General features: G+C 41.2%; 1 protein-coding gene across 1 annotated transcript in view; it reads left to right on the top strand.

The window, feature by feature from the left end:
- The first annotated feature begins 768 nt into the window (after window positions 1–768).
- CYSLTR1 (cysteinyl leukotriene receptor 1) overlaps window positions 769–20,859 on the top strand; it is a 183,657-nt gene continuing 163,566 nt past the window's right edge. Inside the window, exon 1 of the mRNA XM_077449656.1 lies at window positions 769–922. The gene's annotated coding sequence lies outside the window, so the exon portion shown is untranslated. The remainder of the gene's footprint in view (window positions 923–20,859) is intronic.

The following is a 20,859-nucleotide window of genomic DNA, read 5'->3' as shown; positions in this document are numbered from 1 at the left end:
AATAGAAGGGAATTTGTCCCCTTTCCTCTGGGTGGATCGGATCGGAGGGACTATAGAGTAGCCATGACCCATCATCCACCCAAGTTGCTTAAGTGCCCCTCGCTCTTAAAAAGGTTGGGCACACCTGGCTTAGGTGCTTATTTAAGCAATGAAACTGATCGCACAGAGGTGGTTGGCAACAACTTCCCCAACATGTAGATAATAGTTCAAAGTACTTATTGATGCAATAAGGAAGGAAAAAACTGTAAATATCAAGGGAGGATGTCCTAAAAAGTTTTAAAAAATATGCAAACCCTGGACAGACGTAATAGGGTCAGTCCCTTGAGAAGTGGGAGAGTTTAGATAACAGGATATACCGTCTCCGGAGGAAATAGATTGAGAGGTATATTGGGGATTTGAAAATAAAAGTTGTAATAGAATAAAGGATGATAACGATATTCTGTTATTTGAGGATAATAACGTAAGTGGGTAGTGTAATTATTGTACAAAGGTAAAAATGAATGTATGTATGTTACATGTGATTAAATGTTATTTGTGGAATGTATGTATAAAAGAAAAATTTTTTTTAATAAAGAATACTTGAATAAAAAAAAAAGAATTACCAATGTAATAAATGTTTGCTTTTGGCTTTAATACCACTTTATCAGGGTACACTGCCTCTGTGGGTTGTAGTAAGTCTGTTCATGAAGAGAAGAGATGCTGTTGAAATATTGAGTGTAAAAGTTAGATCTGCAGTCTCTTGCCAGGAATGGTGTGTGCTCAGTGGGGTGGTGCGCATAAAAGGCATGCTATTTATTCTGCAGAAGAGAAAACTCTCACATCTGTTGCTGAGCAGTGAGCACAGACATAACTTTATTGACTTGTGTGACTTCCACTTTTATCACGAAGAATAAGCACTTCACAAGGAGGGGACATTTTATGGGTGAGTCTTTAATACAAGTACTTAACCTAAACTGTGTATACATGTTATATTATGCAAAATATATTATGAAAAATATTATGTCTTATGATGTATGTTCATTTGTTATGTAGTATATGCAAAAATCTTTACATTTATAAATGCAAGTGTTTCCTTATTTGATAATCCTTATCTTTATATCAAAACACATTAAAATTGTATTGCTATGTAGATGATATGCAGCAAATAGTTAAAAAGCTGAGATAGGTTGACTTGCTTGCATAGCCCTAGGCTTAGTTTAGCAAATAGACAAATTCTTTAAGTTAAGACATCACAAGCTAAGATTTGTTTATTTTAAATAGTTTTATGCAACCACTTTGTACAACGCCTATTTCCCAAATTGTATGCTAAGACCTCGGACCAGCAACCTGGGAGACTGAAATAGGCAGTGTTAATGCCTAGGTAGTCTTTAGGTGATCACAGATATCACAATCCAAGCATGCAACCTGGAAAGTTTAGATTCCATGGTACACGAATGAAAATATCTTAGAAAATGTAATGTAAAGCCCCATACACACTATCAGATTTTCTGCTGATTTTTGTCTTCAGATTTACCAAATCCATATAATGTGGGGTCAAACCTTAGGAGTTTCAATTTATATGCAATCAGGCAGGCCCTTGCACTACTTGGTTTTGGTAAATCTGAAGACAAAAATCAGCAGAAAATCTGATAGTGTGTATGAGGCTTATGGCTGGCAATACATGTTCAATTTTCTTGTCCAGGTTTCCTTTAGATTTACCTTAAACTATGTAGTACAAGGGCCTGCCTAATTGGATACAATTGAAAGTCATTTAGTTTTGACCTCATATTATATGGTTTTTGGTAAATCTAAAGAAAAATTGTACAAGACGATTGAACATGTACGGCCAGCCTAAGAATTTAAAGGACATGCCACCCATTTTATATTCTTCTCAGATGTTTCCAGTTTATTTAATCTCTGTTTTCTAAAACCTCATCCAATTTTATGTATACATTGGATCTTGTACAAATGCTTAGATTTATGTACAATTATATATAAAATGTAATAGATGGTAAAATCGCATTGTACCATGTTCAGACAAAGCAGAAGCACCGTCTACCCCTACCTAAAATTTACTACATGTAATCCACAATGGGCAGGGCTTTTGGTACAGACTTCTCTGCAGGCTTTAGATGCAGTTAAATGGCTCATGTAGTCAGGAATTAACAAGTTGAATACAGTATGAGTTGGGATGACACAAAGGGGTTGATTTACTAAAGGCAAATCCACTTTGCACTACACGTGCACTTGCAAGTGCAGTCGCTGTAGATCTGAGGGGAAGATCTGAAATGATGGGAAGCTCTGCTGATTTTATCATCCAATCATGTACAAGCTAAAATGTTTTTTATTTTCCTTGCATGTCCCCCTCAGATCTACAGCGACTTTACTTCCAAGTTGCAATATCTGCCTTAAGTAAATAACCCCCTTAATTGCTTTGATTTGCCTTTGAGTTGTTGTGACTTGCCCTGATGTAGCTGTCCTATATCAAGCCAGTTCTGAATTGTTTTTTAAAGTTGCATTGAGTTGATTTCTCAATCACATTGACTTGAATAGGGATGAGAAGAAAATGAGACACAACTAAGCCCATTTACAGGGTCAAAGCACAGTTTATGGCAAGAAAACGCTATTGTTGTTGACTGATGGCTTCCATGTTTTGTGTCTATTCAGTTTCAGGACACAGGGATGTTGCTGTGTATATACACACACCAACGTAACACTTTATAAACAACGATATATGAGATCATTGTACTATTGTGTTGTGTACAATGTACCTGTCAATGGACAGTCCTGGCACTAGAAGACTAGACAAGAAGACCAGTATAACATTACGATATAAACAGATAAGAGCATATTCATGTTAGTTCGTGTTACTTTATTCATATATAGGTTGCAGCAACTGAAAATTGCAATTGACTTTATTCTGTTTCTTAATCTACCAGACAGTACTACTATTAAATTACTCAAGTCTCATCTAGTCCATGGTCAAGGCTGTGATTGAAGTTATGGACAGTAAAATAGTGTTTTGTCTGTTAATAATGCTGTAGATGGAGCAAATTTCTTTCCTGCAACCACAGACAGTGTTGACAGGGGAATCCCTCCCGCCGAGCCATTGTGTTCACCCAGCAGCAAGGCAGGGGAAGCCGTCCACGCGGGAGAACAGTGATCATTGCTAGTGGCTATAACAGCCAATAGCGTTAACCACATGTAAAATCCACCAGGCTGGTTGTACCCAGGTTAGCCTGCCCATACATGGTTCAAATCTCACCCAGTTCCTGCTGAACTGGCCGTGATTTGAACCAACTGTGGATGGCTTAAGAGTAGCTGTGGACTAGCTGATTCCCTATCTAATCTTTAATATGGCAATATAGGGAAGAGAGAGGGTGTGATTAGCTCTTCAATATTTAAAGCATTTGGTATCAGACTTTGTTTTGCAATTGTATACAAATAAACCAACAATTATATTTAAAGCTGAACGTCAGGCAAACAGCTGAATACTGCTTCTCCCCTCCCCAGTCTGAGCTATGTACAGAGAGGCTGATAAAAAATCAAAGTTAGGTACATACAATGCTTACATTTAAGAAATACATTTAAGAAATACATTTAGAAATACAGTGGTGTGAAAAAGTGTTTGCCCCCTTCCACATTTCCTGTTCCTTTGCATGTTTGTCACACTTAAGTGTTTCGGAACATCAAACCAATTTAAACAATAGTCAAGGACAACACAAGTAAACACAAAATGCAATTTGTAAATGAAGGTGTTTATTATTAAAGGTGAAAAAAAATCCAAACCATCATGGCCCTGTGTGAAAAAGTGATTGCCCCCTAAACCTAATAACTGGTTGGGCCACCCTTAGCAGCAACAACTGCAACCAAGCGTTTGCGATAACGTGCAATGAGGCTTTTACAGCGTCCTGGAGGAATTTTGGCCCACTCATCTTTGCAGAATTGTCCTAATTCAGTTACATTAGAGGGTTTTCGAGCATGAACGGCCTTTTTAAGGTCATACCACAACATCTCAATAGGATTCAGGTCAGGACTTTGGCTAGGCCACTCCAAAGTCTTCATTTTGTTTTTCTTCAGCCATTCGGTGGTGGACTTGCTGGTGTGTTTAGGATCATTGTCCTGCTGCAGAACCCAAGTTCGTTTCAGCTTGAGTACACGAACAGATGGTCGGACATTCTCCTTCAGGATCTCTTGGTAGACAGCAGAATTCATAGTTCCTTTTATCACTGCAAGTCTTCCAGGTCCTGAAGCAGCAAAACAGCCCCAGACCATCACACTACCACCACCATATTTTACTGTTGGTATAATGTTCTTTTTATGAAATGCAGTGTTCCTTCTACGCCAGATATACTTGGACACACACCTTCCAAAGAGTTCCACTTTTGTCTCATCGGTCCACAGAATGTTGTCCCAAAAGTCTTGGGGATCATCAAGATGTGTTGTGGAGAAATTGAGACGAGCTTTGATGTTCTTTTTGCTCAGCAGTGGTTTTCTCCTTGGAACTCTGCCATGCAGGCCATTTTTGCCCAGTCTTTTCCTGATGGTGGAGGCATGAACGCTGACCTTAACTGAGGCAAGTGAGGCCTGCAGTTCCTTGGACGTTGTTGTGGGGTCTTTTGTGACCTCTTGGATGAGTCGTCGCTGCGCTCTTGGGGTAATTTTGGGCGGCCGGCCACTCCTGGGAAGGTTCACCACTGTTCCATGTCTTCGCCATTTGTGGATAATGGCTCTCACTGTGGTTCACTGGATTCCCAAAGCTTTGGAAATGGCTTTATAACCCTTTCCAGACTGATAGATCTCAATTACTTTCTTTCTCAATTGTTCCTGAATTTCTTTGGGTCTCGGCATGATGTGTAGCTTTTAAGGATCTTCTGGTGGACCTTACTGTGTCAAGCAGCTCCTATTTAAGTGATGCCTTGATTGTGAACAGGTGTGGCAATAATCAGGCCTGGGTGTGGCTAGAGAAATTGAACTCAGGTGTGGACAACCACAGTTATAGTATGTTTTAACAAGGGGGGCAATCACTTTTTCACACAGGGCCATGATGGTTTGGATTTTTTTTCACCTTTAATAATAAACACCTTCATTTACAAATTGCATTTTGTGTTTACTTGTGTTGTCCTTGACTATTGTTTAAATTGGTTTGATGTTCCGAAACACTTAAGTGTGACAAACATGCAAATGAACAGGAAATGAGGAAGGGGGCAAACACTTTTTCACACCACTGTACATTTAGTGATGTATTAATGATTACAGAGCTATATTCATTTATGACTTTTATATCTGCCTTGAGTACAGCTTTAACCTCCCTGGCAGTTTTCCTGAGTGTGGCTTCGGGTTAAATTTCAGTACTATTACTGGTAACCCCGAGCCACACTAAGGATTGCATTACAGGATCCGGTATACTTACCTTGTCCCCAGGATTCTGCGATGTCCCCCCGTTGTGTTCATGGGCTGTGTCCTCCACCCAATGCCTCTCTGTGCCAGGCTCCGTTCCCTGCGAAGGTCGCAACGCAGAGCCCGGCGGCAAATTCAAAAAAGTGAAAATTCATAACACATAGGGTACACAGTAATCTAACAGATTACATTACTGTATGAAATTATTTCACATCCCTTTTGTCCCCAGTGCTTTGTCCAGTGCTCTGCATGCAGTTTTATATTATATATAATATTATGTTCTTTCTGCCTGGAAACTTGAGTTTGTCCATAGAAAAAAAGAAAAAGAATGTCCCCTGTGGTGGGGTTTTTTGGGCAGCAATATAATATCTATAGTGTAGTAAAAGGCATATATATGCAAGTAGGGATTAAACTACTGAAAAGACAGAATATTGGGCGAATTTGTTGTTTTATAATATTTATTACATAAAAAAGAGGATTAAATAACTGACATAATAGTCAAGAATTGAACTCCACTTGGCAATAAAAACATATTATGGATGCACATGTATAGACAAAAAGATAATTGTATCACATAAACACTGTACACCTGTATATACAATGTGAAAATGACTCTGACGCGTTTCGACCCTCACAGGGGTCTTCTTCAGAAGGTTTGTCTATTATGGAAGAAAAAGACAACTATAAATAGATATATATAAAAAAAGAATTGTTCATCGTAGTATACTAAGAACAATTTGCTGTAGGCAATATATACATCTGACATCACAATGTTGTATAGTTACCAATTAATGTGCATCACACACAATAAGACTATGGTCCACAGTGGGGATCCTCATTGGAAGGCACACGTAGCCCAAGACACTCCTCTCCCGCCCTGCATAGATGTACCAAAGATCGCACAATTGGCCTTTGTCGCTGTAACCAGCCCAAAAGAGGGGAGGAAGGGAAGCAGAGTCCAGAAGTGTAACTTGCGAGAGATCACATGCATGGATCCACCTCCAGTGTAACACACGGAGGGGGATACAGGCGTCAACAGCCGAAGGCCAGATGGAACGCACCTACAATAGGACAGGACGCAAAAGGGCTGATTAGACGTTATCAACTCCAAAAATACTGGAGAGGGCCCCTTACTGATAGTGAGTAAGGGGACATAAGGAGACATATAAGAAGAATATATAAAGAGACTAAAGCTGATAAGTAATACATAAGAAATAAGTGGTATACCCATTAATCCGTGAATCCAATACTATACTGGTGGGTGATGCAAGAGGGAAAACGTGAAGGACCCTAGAACTGTGCCACGTAGTGAAAAAAAGTAATGGGATAAAGAGAAAGATATCCATATGTGAGTGTAATGTTGCTAAAATGGCATGCAAAAGAAGGAAAAGGTATTTACCTAAATATGTGTTATTTAGATGGAAAATTCCTTGGAAAGTAGACCAGGATAAATGCGGTGCATAGAGGGGTGAGACCATAAGGTCCTAGCCTCAGAAGTCCAAAATGCACTCACCCTGCGCTCTTATGTGACTCAATAGGGTGCAGGGGACCTGAGTCTGTAAATAAATATAAGGGCAATAGTGATCATAATAATCTGAGAGATAGACCAAAAGTGCCTCGTGAGATCATAGGAGTGACTTACCTTAGTGTGCAGTAAAACGTCAGCAACAAATAGTCTCCTAGTTGGGAAGGGATGAATTACCCTCCCTCAGGACAAAGTATATATAGTCAGCAACAACCCAGCTGTATCGGTTTCTGGCTATCACAGATGGACTCCACCCAGTCCTCCGCCCGCCGGATCAACCCGCATGGTCGCCAAAATGGCTGACCACATGTGGTCTCCCCGGCCTTCCGGAAATGCCATTCCGGAAGTGACGGAATGAATACAGTTCCGTCGCACTGGCGTGACGTCAGCACGCCATGCGCACCCGCGAAATTCGCGCGTGTGCGCACTGACATGCCGCGTCCGGAGCTGTTCCGGAATGCCGCCGGGCGTCGTCTCCCAGAGAGGCGGGCGGTACCTACCCGCTAGAACCATGGGAGCATGTAAAATCCGCCAGGCTGGTTGTACCAAGGTTAGCCTGCCCATACATGGTTCAAATCTCACCCAGTTCCTGCTGAACTGGCCAAGATTTGAACCAACTGTGGATGGCTTAGGAGTAGCTGTGGACTAGCTGATTCCCTATCTAATCTTTAATACGGCAATATAGGGAAGAGAGAGGGTGTGATTAGCTCTTCAATATTTAAAGCATTTGGTATACAAATAAACCAACAAGTATATTTAAAGCTGAACGTCAGGCAAACAGCTGAATACTGCTTCTCCCCTCCCCAGTCTGAGCTATGCTGTACAGAGAGGCTGATAAAAAATCAAAGTTAGGTACATACAATGCTTGCATTTAAGAAATACATTTAGTGATGTATTAATGATTACAGAGCTATATTCATTTATGACTTTTATATCTGCCTTGAGTAGAGCTTTAACCTCCCTGGCAGTTTTCCTGAGTGTGGCTTCGGGTTAAATTTCAGTACTATTACCGGTAACCCCGAGCCACACTAGGGATTGCATTACAGGATCCGGTATACTTACCTTGTCCCCACGATCCTGCGATGTCCCCCCGTTGTGTCCATGGGCTGTGTCCTCCACCCAATGCCTCTCTGTGCCAGGCTCCGTTCCCTGCAAAGGTCGCAACGCACGGGGGGCAGAGCCCGGCGGCAAATTCAAAAAAGTGAAAATTCATAACACATAGAGTACACAGTAATCTTACAGATTACATTACTGTATGAAATTATTTCACATCCCTTTTGTCCCCAGTGCTTTGTCCAGTGCTCTGCATGCAGTTTTATATTATATATAATATTATGTTCTTTCTGCCTGGAAACTTGAGATTGTCCATAGCAACCAAAAAGTGACCCTTTACATCAAAAGGGGGTTTTAGACCAGCTAGAAAACAGCGATAGTAAATTAGAACACTTGCAGAATTGAGCGATAGTGAATCATGTCGAAATTGATTTTATTATTGTAATATTTCTATTTTATATATATATATATATATATATATATATATATATATATATTTTTTTTTTAATAATTATTTATATGTATTTATTATATTATAATTTATGATTTTGTGTTTCAAGCTTCATCATACATGGGATATCTATTAGCCCTTGTGCACACGGTCGGACATTCCGTCCGAAAATGTCCGATCGGACCGTGTTGTCGGATAATCCAACCGTGTGTGGGCTCCATCAGACTGTTTCCGTCTGAATATCCGACCAACAAAGTTTTAGAGCTGGGCTATAAAATTTTCTGACAACATGATCTGATCGGACTTTGTCCGATCATTTGTAGAGAATTCCGATCGGACAAAGTGCCACTCATGCTCAGATCAAATTATGAGACCAAAGCTATTGGCTACTATCCTGAATGTAGTCCTGTCATAACTAAATAACGTCATCACGTTACAAACGATCGGATTTTCCAACCGTGTGTAAGCAACACCATTTTCGCACAAAATCCGTCGGACACAATCCGATGGATTTTGTTGTCGGAATGTCCGACCGTGTGTACAAGGGCTTAGACTCTTGTTTGGACAGATTTAAGCCTGTTATTGTTAAGAATTACAGGCCTACAATATAAAACGCCAAATTTCTATGCAAAATAATTGTACCTCTTTGAGAAGCAAAAATCTGACATAATACTATGATATTACTAAATCATACCGCCAGGGAGGTTAACAGCTGTCTCTTATAACAAGTATGCAATGGGATTTCATACATATATGCTATTTCCAGCTTTATATAAGGAAAAACCTTATACAGGTCCAAAGCACAGCAATCTTTGGAGTTAGTAAGGCGCCTTTCACACTGCGCCGCCCTTAGCATTGGCGGTAAAACGCCGCTATTTTTAGCAGAGTTTTACTATCGGATTTGCAGCCTATTTTGGCCGCTAGTGGGGTGCTTTTAACCCCCGCTAGTGGGCGAGAAAGGGTTAAAACTGCCCGCAATGCGCCGCAATAGCGGTGTTTTGCCGGCGGTATAGCCGCGCTTCCCCATTGATTTCAATGGGGAGCAGTGGTGGAGGAGAGGTAAACACACCGCTCCTTCACCGCTTCAAAGAAGCTGCTGGCAGAACTTTTCCTGACGTCCTGCTCTGGCTTTCACACTGGAGACAATGGTGCAGCTATTTGAGGGCGGATTGCAGCCGCTATTTTTAACGCTATAGTGCCTGCAAAATGCCCTCGGTGTGAAAGGGGTCTAAGACAGCACTCGCATTTGTGACGTTTTTCAGGTCTTTTGTTCAAATCGATTTGCAGTGTATCCAAACTCAAAAATGATACACACTCACCGACCACTTTATTAGGTACACTCTGCTAGTACAGGTTTGGACCCCCTTTTGCCTTCAGAACTGCCTTAATTCTTATTGGCATAGAACAAGGTGTTGGAAACATTCCTCAGAGGTTTAGGTCCATATTGACATGATAGCATCACACAGTTGCACATCCATTATGTGAATCTCCCATTTCACCACATCCCAAAGGTGCTCTATTGGATTGAGATCTGGTGACTGTAGAGGCCATTGGAGTACGGTGATCTCATTGTCATGTTCAAGAAACCAGTGGTGAGATGATTTGAGCTTTGTGACATGGTGCTTTATCCTGCTGGAAGTAGTCATCAGAAGATGGGGACACTGTAGTCATAAAGGGATGGACATGGTCAGCAACAATACTCAGGTAGGCCGCGGCATTTAAACGATGCTCAATTGGTACTAAGGGGCCCAAAGGGTGCCAAGAAAATATCCCCCCACACCATTACACCACCAGCCTGGACCGTTGATACAAGGCAGGGTGGATCCATGCTTTCATGTTGTTTATTCCAAACTCTGATCCTACCATCTGAATGTCGCAGCCGAAATCGAGACTCAGACCAGGCAACGTTTTTCTAATCTTCCATTGTCCAATTTTGGTGAGCCTGTGTGAATTGTAGCCTCAGTTTCCTGTTCTTAGCAGACAGGAGTGGCACCCAGTGTGGTCTTCTGCTGCTGTTTTGTGTATTCAGAGATAGTATTCTGTATACCTTGGTTGTAACGAGTGGTTAATTGAGTTACTGTTGTCTTTCTATCATCTCAAATCAGTAGGGGTGCACACGCGTGCACCTTATGTACCCTCATGGCATGGCGAAGAAGTGCATCCATAGGTTGTTGTGCGCATCGTTCAAAGCTTATTGGGCAAAGCATAGAGAGCAGTTCCTGCCAATGCTGGCGTCATCCTGTTTAGCAGAATTTTTTTTTGCCAATTACTGACACCTACAGGCCAGTTGTAATACTGCTCCAAAAAACACTATAGAAAATAGCTATTTCATTAAAATAGCGCCATCTTGTGGACAACTACCAGAATACCTGAAAAAGAAAAAGGAAAAATATATATACTAAAAGGTGCTGGCGTCATCCCAATCAGCAAATTACTGCCAATTACTAACACCTATAGGCCAATCATGATACTGCTCCAAAAACACTATATAAAATATTTAATTAAAATAGTCCCATCTTGTGGACAACTACCAAAATAAGAAAAAGGGAAAAAGGAAAAATATATCTAAAAAAGGGGATGGGAGACACAATATAAATGTTGGCTGGAATAAGTGATAAGAAAGGCTAAGCCAAAGTCTTCCCTATTTTCAACTTGGGGGGCTTATCCTCCAATAAAGGCTGACGATCCCTGTTCCCTACCTCTGAAATCAAAGACCGCTTGATCATAGCCTTTATCCAGGAACCTGGACTTTAAAACCAGAGCTTCCCTACGAAACTCTTCCACATTGGTACAATTCTGCCTTAAGCATAAGAATTGACCCTTTGGGACCGCCGACCGCAGCCAGGAACGGTGATGACAGGAATCCATTGGGATATACCCATTCCTGTTGGTCGGTTTAAAAAAGGTGGATGTTACAATCCTGCCATCCTCAATGTCAATCCTTAGATCCAAAAAGTGGATTTGAGTGGAACTGGCCTCATAGCTGAGTATGATACCCCTATCATTATTATTTAAGAAGGATAAGAAGGTGGCTACAGATTCAGTGTCCCCATCCCATATGCACAGGACATCATCTATAAATCTTTTCCACATTACAAGTTTTGGAGACTTGTCATGTAGAACCACATCCTCCTCCCATTTAGCCATGAAGAGATTGGCCATACTGTGAGCAAATTTTGGTCCCATGGACCCTCCCTTTGTTTGTAAATAAGGGGTACCATTATGCCAAAAAATAATTGTGTTCCACTAAGAAGTCCAATAGTTCCATCACGAAATTACATTGCGTGATGGAAATATTGGAGTCTCGATGAGGAAATGTCGCACAGCCTCATGGCCCAATCTGTGAGATATCGCCATATAAAGCAATGCGACATCCTTAGTAACCAACATGTAAGATGCCTTCCATTCAATTTCGCCCAATAAATTCAGGACATGTTTAGTGTCTTTGAGAAAAGAGGAAGTGCCCACCACCAGTGGTTGTAGATAGTAATCAATATATTTACCTACACGTGATGTGATAGAAACTATACCACTGATGATGGGCCTCCCTGGAGGGTTCGTTAGGGTCTTGTGATACCATTAGCATCTAAATCCTCCTTTTTGGAGTGAAGGCCCCTCCCTCCTCTGCTCCCTCTCTTGCATTGCTGTTTCATTTGTTTCTTCCCCTGTTGGCCAACTGAAAATCCCGTCCAAAACGTGTTTCCCTCATATGTTGGCTTTGAGAGGGATATGAAGTGCCGTGGCTTTCACCAAGTCCAGATGCACCCTCCCCGGTATCATTACCCAGAGGAGTGAATCTGTTCATGGTGTTAACCCCATAGTGATTTTGATTTCCAATATCACTGCGGTGATCATGCTTGTCACTATACCTTTGGTACACCTGATGTCTATCACAATGTTTCCAAGGTGGAGGTGAGTGGTAGGGGGGAGAGAAATAAAACCTCTCCTGCCTCCTCTTCCTCTAGAAAGGTTAGGAGGCTGCTGGGAGGCCCCACCTCTAGACGGATTGGGGGAGTGGTGACGCATGTGATGTGCATCAGAATGAACCAACTGATTTCCTTCCTGTGTCCTCTGAGTACCAAACATATCATGGGGACCAGTGCCACTGGGTGGAGGATCAGAGGGAGGCGTGACCTGCCACCTGCAAACCACATTCTCCCTATAGTCCTTCACATCCCTATTATATTTTTCTTTTTCTTTTGTTTTTGTTCAGACTCCTCTTTGATCAATAATGATTTCAGTGCTTCTGATCTATGCACATAATCCTGTTCTATTTAAAAAAAGGATCGATCAGCTTACTTTTAATACTGTTAATCTCTAGAGCCAACATTGTTAATTTTTTAGCATTTCTGCCAAAAAGAAACGCAAACTAACCCCTGCTTCATTAAAAAAATGTAACCATTCTGCTAGTTCACTATCCTCTTTCTGGGGATTGACATCCCATCTTATGCTCCTGGGGACCATATTAGCTTTTACATACTCCTCTAGATATGCTATGTCTCATCTAGTATAAACCTCAGTGATGGTAAGATTTTTTAATCTTAGGAAGCATCCCGCTAGATCATCCCTTGGATCATCATAACCATCAAAAACCCCAGTAGTGTCAGTGACCACTTGGGATCTACGGTATAATCAAAAATATCAATTACAGATATACCAGCAGCAAAAATGTATATCAAAATGTGTTAAAAAATTAGAAAAGAATTGCGCTAGGTGTGAAATTAACAATACATAAATAAATGAATAAATAAACCATGAAGGATACCCTGCAGCTAAGCACTATAACCCCGATATAGAGCACAAAGAAATATAAATAGACAAAAAGTGCAGCGCTGGGTAATAAACTAATAATGCAAATGATTATGAATAAAAAACATGATTATACAAGGGTGTATTCTAAATAATCAAGTGATCAAAAAAACATCATAATAGTCCATATGTGTTAATATGATCAATCCATGAGCAACAAACACGTGTATCAAACACAAAAAAACAGTTCATGGGTGAAATAATCCAACAAAGAAGTGCTCACAAACGAAATCCAAATAATACGTTCCCACCACTAGTGCAGCCCGTCACCTAGGAATAAGCAATGGAGGCTTACCAAAAAGCCAGCGACCACCCTTGTTCAGGTGGGGGGGGGGGTTCACCCATTCTGATGCTTGGTTTTAACTTCAGCAAGTTGTTTTCACTAAGACCCCTTTCACACTAAAAATAGTGCCTGTATAGCACCTTAAAAAAGCAGCTCCTTTCACTCCAGTGTGAAAGCCTGAGGGCGGAGCCCGGCGGCAAATTCAAAAAAGTGTATGAAATTATTTCACCTCCCCTATGTCCCCAGTGCTTTGTCCAGTGCCATGCATGCAGTTTTATATTATATAAACTGTTCTTTCTGCCTGGAAACTTGAGATTGTCCAAGGCAACCAAAAAGTGACCCTTTACATCAAAAGGGGATTTAGATCAGCTATAAAACAGCGATAGTAAATTAGAAAACTTGCAGAATAGAGCGATAGTGAATCATGAGGAAATTAATTTTATTATTGTTATATTATTTTTTTTTTATAATTTTTTTATTAAAATTTTTTTCATAATTATTTATATTTATTTATTATATTATATTTTATGATTTTGTGTTTCAAACTTCATTCTTGGCATATCTATTAGACTCTTGTTTGGACAGATTTAAGTCTGTTATTGTTAAGAATTACAGGCCTACAATATAAAACGCCACATTTCTATGCAAAATAATTGTACTGCTTTGAGACGCAAAAATCTGACATAATCATACCGCCAGGGAGGTTAAAAGCTGTCTCTTATAACAAGTATGGCCTGTATAGTGCCTGAAAAAAAGTGGCTCCAGTCCTTTCACTCCAATGTGAAAGCCCGAGGTGCGCTGGCAGAGTGTCACAAAAAGTCCTGCCAGCAGCTTCTTTGGAGCTGTGAACTCACCGCTCCTCCACCGCTGCTCCCCATTGAAATCAATGGGGCAGCGCTGCGATACTGCCGACATTGCTCCCCTTTTTGGCCGAATAGCACCGCTAAAACGACGGTAAAAATATAGCGCTGTTTTACCGCTGACGCCCTCCGCGGATCGGTGTGAAAACCATCTATGTCTACATGCCTAAATGCATTGAGTTGCTGTCATGTGATTGGCTGATTAGCAATTTGTGTTACCAAGCAATTGAACAGGTGTACCTAATAAAGTGGCCGGTGAGTGTATATCGCAGCTTACCTGTACAGAAATTGTTTTCTTTTAAACAAAATCATTATTAGGGTATAAATAACATTTAGGCTAGGTTCACACCGTAGCGATGCGGGAACGCCGCGAATCCGCGGCGTTTTCCCGCATCGCATGCCTCCCGCCGGCAGTTCACACTGCTCTATGCGGACTGCTGGGAGTGTCAATGAAATCTTAATGACACCCCCAGATCAGTCCGCATATCGCAGTGCGATCTGCAAACTCGGACAGGAATCGGACCGCATGGTGTGACCACCCATGCGATCCGATTCTGCTGCGGACCAAAAAAAGGGTCCCGTGTGAGTTTGCGGCGGGTGCGATGCGAATTCAGCCATACTATCTGTATGGCTGAACTCGCATCGCACAGAGATCGGATGTGATTTGCACTGCAGTGCGGTGCGAATCACATCCGGGTCTTCCACTCGCAGCGGTGTGAACCCAGCCTTAGGTGGAACAACAGTGGTGAAAAGATACTCATAATTCGTTTTGATAACTATCCACCCAAAGACTGAAATTTAAGTTCTTATATTATTCATTTTAAAGATTGTTATATTAAAATGGTGTTAGGCAACTGAGCTATTCACAGTTGTCGCTGTTGCTGCACTTCAATGTGTTTGGACCTGAAATATTTCATCTGTGTGAGTACAAACTTACCAGTGTTTAGAAATGCAATACTGAAGGGAATCATGAAAGTGGTGAATTCTTAATGTGCTAATAATGTTTGGTTTTTTGTTTCATCGCTTTTTGTGTGATTTAGTAGTATTTGAATATGGCCAACCTAATAAACACACCAAGCTTTTGTGGAAGAGTTTCAGCGATGAACCTATAAATCTCAGTTACTAATATATGCATCTTTCAGTAGGTGAATGGATTTGACTAATAAATTATTATCAGTAATCAGTATATTCAACTGCTTACTCAATGTAAGTCAAAGTATGTGAAGATATGCCATAGCATACTAGAGATGATTGACATAGATATATTGTTTTTCATTTTAAAATTCATGCAGTTTTTGCTAAGTACTCCTCCAGATTATTTGGTCAGTTTCCACTAGAAAAGCATTAGAGTCCTTAATTACTAGAATGATGTCATATGGCATGGTTCCCATTATCTTACCAATAAACTACTTCAAAGCAATGCTAAGACCGCTGAAGTACTCTGAGCTGTTCAGCTCTTTACTAGCTAGCCAAACAGCTCTGACCTATCCAGCTGCTCTGAAACAACTCAGTGGCTGGATGGCATGAGCCCCCTCTGAATAGCATAACACCCCAGAACCTCTTTAAATTGGTTTAGTAAAAACAGCGCACACTACATACAGTAAACATGGTTAGGCAAACACTTAACCCCTTTATTGCCCCAGATGTCAACCCCTTCCCAGCCAATGTCATTAGTACAGTGACAGTGCATATTATTAGCACCATATTAGTGCCACTGGTAGAAGTTAGTTCCCTTCCAGCGTCAGTTAGTGTCAGATTGGCTGCCACACTATTAGTTCCATTATAAGTCGCTGAACATCGCCATTAGTTGTATAGTAAAATAAATAAATAAAGATTCTAATATACAGTATCTCACAAAAGTGAGTACACCCCTCACATTTGTGGAAATATTTTAACATATATTTTCATGTGACAACACTGAAGAAATTACACTTTGCTACAATGTAAAGTAATGAGTGTACAGCCTGTATAATGCCCTGTACACACGGTCAGACATTCCGACCACAAAATCCGTCGCATTTTTCCGACGGATTTTGTCCTAAACTGGTGTTGCATACACACGGTCGGACAAAGTTGGCGGAAAATCCGATCATTTGGAACGTGATGACATTCGTTCGTTACGACGGAACTACATTGAGGCTAGTAGCCAATAGCTCTCGTAATTTGATCTGAGCATGCGTGGCACTTTGTCCGATCGGAATGCTCTACAAGCGATCCGAAAAAGTCCGAGCAGATTTTTTTCTCGGAAAATTCGAGATCCTGCTCTCAAATTTTTCGAAAGTCCGATAGATTACAAAATAATCCGATCTGACCTTTTCCATCGGAATTTCCGGTTTGACCGTGCATAAGAGTGTAAATTTGCTGTCCCCTCAGAATAACTCAACACACAGCCATTAATGTCTAAACCGCGGGCAACAAAAGTGAGTACACCCCTAAGTGAAAATGTCCAAATTGTACCCAAAGTGTCAATATTTTGTGTGGTCGCCTTTATTTTCCAGCAATGCCTTAACCCTCTTGGGCATGGAGTTCACCAGAGCTTCACACGTTTCCACTGGAGGCCTTTTCCATGACAACATCACAGAGCTGGTGGATGTTAGAGACCTTGCGTTCCTCTACCTTCTATTTGAGGATACTCCACAGATGCTTAATAGGGTTTAGGTCTGGAGACATGCTTGGCCAGTCCATCTCCTTTACCCTCAGTTTCTGTCGTTATCATGTTGGAATACTGCCCTGAGGCCCAGTTTTCGAAGGGAGGGGATCATGCTCTGCTTCAGTATGTCACAGTAATTGTTGACATTCATGGTTCCCTCAATGAACTTGCTCCCCAGTGCCAACAGCACTCATGTAGCCCAAGACCATGAGACTCCCACCACCATGATTGACTGTAGACAAGACACACTTGTCTTTGTACTCCTAACCTGGTTGCTGCCACACACACTTGATACCATCTGAACCAAATACATAGAATTATTAATAGAATTATTGCTCTCGCTCAAAAGTTCATGATGTATTTGGCCTGTGTGTATCTGGCTCTGATGCTAGCCAGTGCCAGCCACCGAAATCAGGGGGACCCTGCATCAGAACACACTGGGGTTGATTTACTTAACCCTTTCATGCCTATTTCTGACATTTGTTGCTTACAAGTTAAAATCAGTATTTTTTGCTAGAAAATTACTTAGAACCCACAAACATTATATATATATGTATATATATATATATATATATATATATATATATATATATATATATATATATATATATATATATATATATATATATGCGGTTTCTTATTTGTATCAGCACGCAGGGATGAGGCGCTTTACAAAAAAACTGATTGACTGACACTGACACTGATTGACTGACACTTTTATTTCTGTCACAAGGAATGTAAATGTGGTGACAAGTACTCTTTATGGAGGGATCTCAAATCCCTCCTTTGCACTATTTGTACTTTTTTTTTGTAAAATCTTTTTTTATTGAATTTTTAATGGCATACAAAATCGCCCACGCAGGGGCCAAACATTTCCCACACAGGGGTAATCTGCACTATTTGTACTTTGCACTGGTTTTCAGATTGGCAAAATTGACGATTCTGAATACTGTCATTTTAAATTGGCGCTATTAGTAAACCGGAAGTGACATTGTGACGTTGCTTCCAGGATTTTACATCGGAGACCCTATCAGAGCTGAATCCGGCTTCATACGGGTCTTAGCCTAGCCAGCGAATGCGCCGGCTGGTTGCTCAGGTCTCCCGGTGGGACGGGAGGACCGGGAAGAGCGACAGGAGGGGGGGGGGGGGCGTCCCCTCCTGCTCCTTTAAGATAACAGCCAAGTAGCTTTTGGCTGCATCAGTTGTTATCAACAAAGAGCCAACCGCTGCTCTAAAAAAACGCTGCTGCAGGCATCACCCCGGTATAACCCCTTCAATCCATCAACGCAAATTTGCGTATGGGGTTAAACTGGAGAGTGCAAAATCTGGTGCAGCTCTGCATAGAAACCAATCAGTTTCCAGGTTTATTTTTGTTGCCAAAGCTTAATTGAACAAGCTGAAGTTAGAAGCTAATTGGCTACCATGCACAGCTGCACCAGATTTTTACTCTTAGACCCCTTTCACACTGGGGTGCTTTGCAGGCACTACAGCACTAAAAATAGTGCCTGCAAAGTGCCCTGAAAGAATCACTGCTTTGTCTCCAATGTGAAAGCCCCGAGGGCTTTCACACTAGAGCGGTGCACTGGCAGGATGGTAAAAAAAAGTCCTGCTAGTAGCATCTGTATATACCGCGCCTTCACTGCTCCTGCCTATTGAAATGAATGGGGCAGATCGGCTATACTGCCGGCAAAGCGCTACTGTAGTAGCACTGTACTGGTGGTTTTAACCCTTTCTCGGCCGCTAGTGGGGGGTTTAAACCGTCCCGCTAGCGACCGAATAGTGCCGCTAAAACGACGGTAAAGTTTTACCGGCAAAGCCGCTCCCACCCCGGTGTGAAAGGGACCTTAGTAAATCGACCCCAAAGAGTGCACCAGTTGATTCTATCGAATCAGTCCCTTCCATTTTTAATTAGTAACCTAAATACATAAGGAAAACAAAATTATCATTTTTTTTGTGGGTTTACTCTTAAAGACTGCAGTCTTGAAACAAAATATTCTAAGAGAGAGTTCCCCAACAGTGTGGTAACACTGTGGTTACAGACGCCTGCTCCTCCTTTGATAGTTGCACTATTACTTTGAGACATACTTCCTTTGAAAACTTATCAGCTGATTCTAAAACACATTGAGATTAACTCCACTGAGTACAAAGACTCTGGAAGGGATCATCAGTGCAAAAATGCAAAAAAGGATCAAAAAGTAAGAAAGTAGTATTTTCTAAAAAAAATAAAAACATGGCTATTTGATATTCCGTGCTTAAGGAAATGAAATCGCATCCTGTTAGAATTTATATCTGCTGTAAAACTTACGTGTCTTGCTCTCTGTTACTAATCTATTTTCTTTCTTTCTTCTTTGCTCGCCCTCTTCCTCTATTCTGAAGTAGCTTTATAAAGATACAAAGCATAGACAAGTGTTTTATTTTACAGTTTCTGCATCAGTGGCGGCTGGTGGTGTGCTTTTTTTCTTTGTGGGGGGGCTGCAAACAACCCCCTTCCAGCCACCAGTGGAGCGACACTAGCACAACTGCCCCTACCCCTGTTGACACACCCAGCACCCCCCCTCCCACCCTCTCACAGTGTGACACTAAGGGCCGGTTCACACAGCGAGGCGCGGCGAGGCGTCTCCGACTTGCCTCGCCGCGACCTGCGGGGACCTCAGCGGCGACTTGCAGAGGACTTCTGTATAGAAGTCAATGCAAGTCGCCCCCGATGTCGCCCAGAAGTAGTACAGGAACCTTTTTTCTGAGTCGGAGCGACTCGAGTCGCTCCTCTCAGAACGGTTCCATTGTACAGAACGGGGGCGACTTGCGGGAGCGAGGCGAGGCGAGCCGTGTCGCCTCGCATCGCCTCGCTGTGTGAACCGGCCCTAAGGCTGGACACACCTATGCATTTTTAACGCTTTTTGCATTTTGCAGATTTGTACTACAGTCCATTTACCATGGTTTCCTATGAAACACATTCTGTTGTGCAAATTCAGCCTAACACCCTCAGAACCCCCCCCCCCCCCCCCACCTTGTTTCTTGCCCACCTCAGCCACAAGGAGAGCTGCTCTACACAAAAATGGGGGTGACCCTGGATCTCTAGGAAGATCAGTGAACTGCTGTTTCTCCACTCCAACTCTCCAAGCTCCTTATGCATGTGAGAACAGAGGTTATGTGATCACAAATAAAAAAAATTGAAATAAAAATAGGTATTTATAATGTGACTCTGGAATCCCGACTGTAAAGGTGGATAGGTGGTGGTTTCCCAACCTTGAGCCCTCGTTTATAAAAAAAAGAGGTAGAACTTGGGTAGAATGGCAAAGAGAGAAGATATTTGTGGCTAGGCATAGACACCTTTTTAATCAAAATGCTAAAGCTTGTACATTAGGTCCCACATTTGATCACTTCAGTTAAAAAATAAGGTGGCAAAAAATTATCATTTACTGGCAATTACACGGTCGTGCAACACTGTACCCAAATTAAATATATATAGTTTTTGTCACACAAATAGAGCTTACTATTGGTGGTATTTGATCACCACTGGGTTTTTTTATTTTTTATTATATAAATGAAGACCGAAAATGTTGAAAAAAAAAGCAATATTTTTTACTTTCTGCTATAAAACATATCCAATAAAAAAATGAAATTTCTTCATAAATTTAGGCCAAAATGCATTTTGCTACATGTCTTTGGTACAAAAAAAAAAAAAATAATTGTATATTTATTGGTTTGTGTGAAAGTTATAGTTTCTACAAATGATGATATACATACTGGAATTTTCATATATTTTTTTAATACTAGTAATGGTGGAGTTCAACGATTTATAGTCTGACTGTGATAGTGCAGTGGACAATTTGACACTGGCTGACACTG

This window comes from Lithobates pipiens, unplaced genomic scaffold, assembly GCF_037356315.1.
Source record: "Lithobates pipiens isolate NorthernLeopardFrog02 unplaced genomic scaffold, aLitPip1_a1.2 Scaffold_1, whole genome shotgun sequence".
Lineage (NCBI taxonomy): Eukaryota > Metazoa > Chordata > Amphibia > Anura > Ranidae > Lithobates > Lithobates pipiens.
Note: the sequence above shows the minus strand (reverse complement) of the source record. Positions and strands in the feature narration are given on the sequence as shown.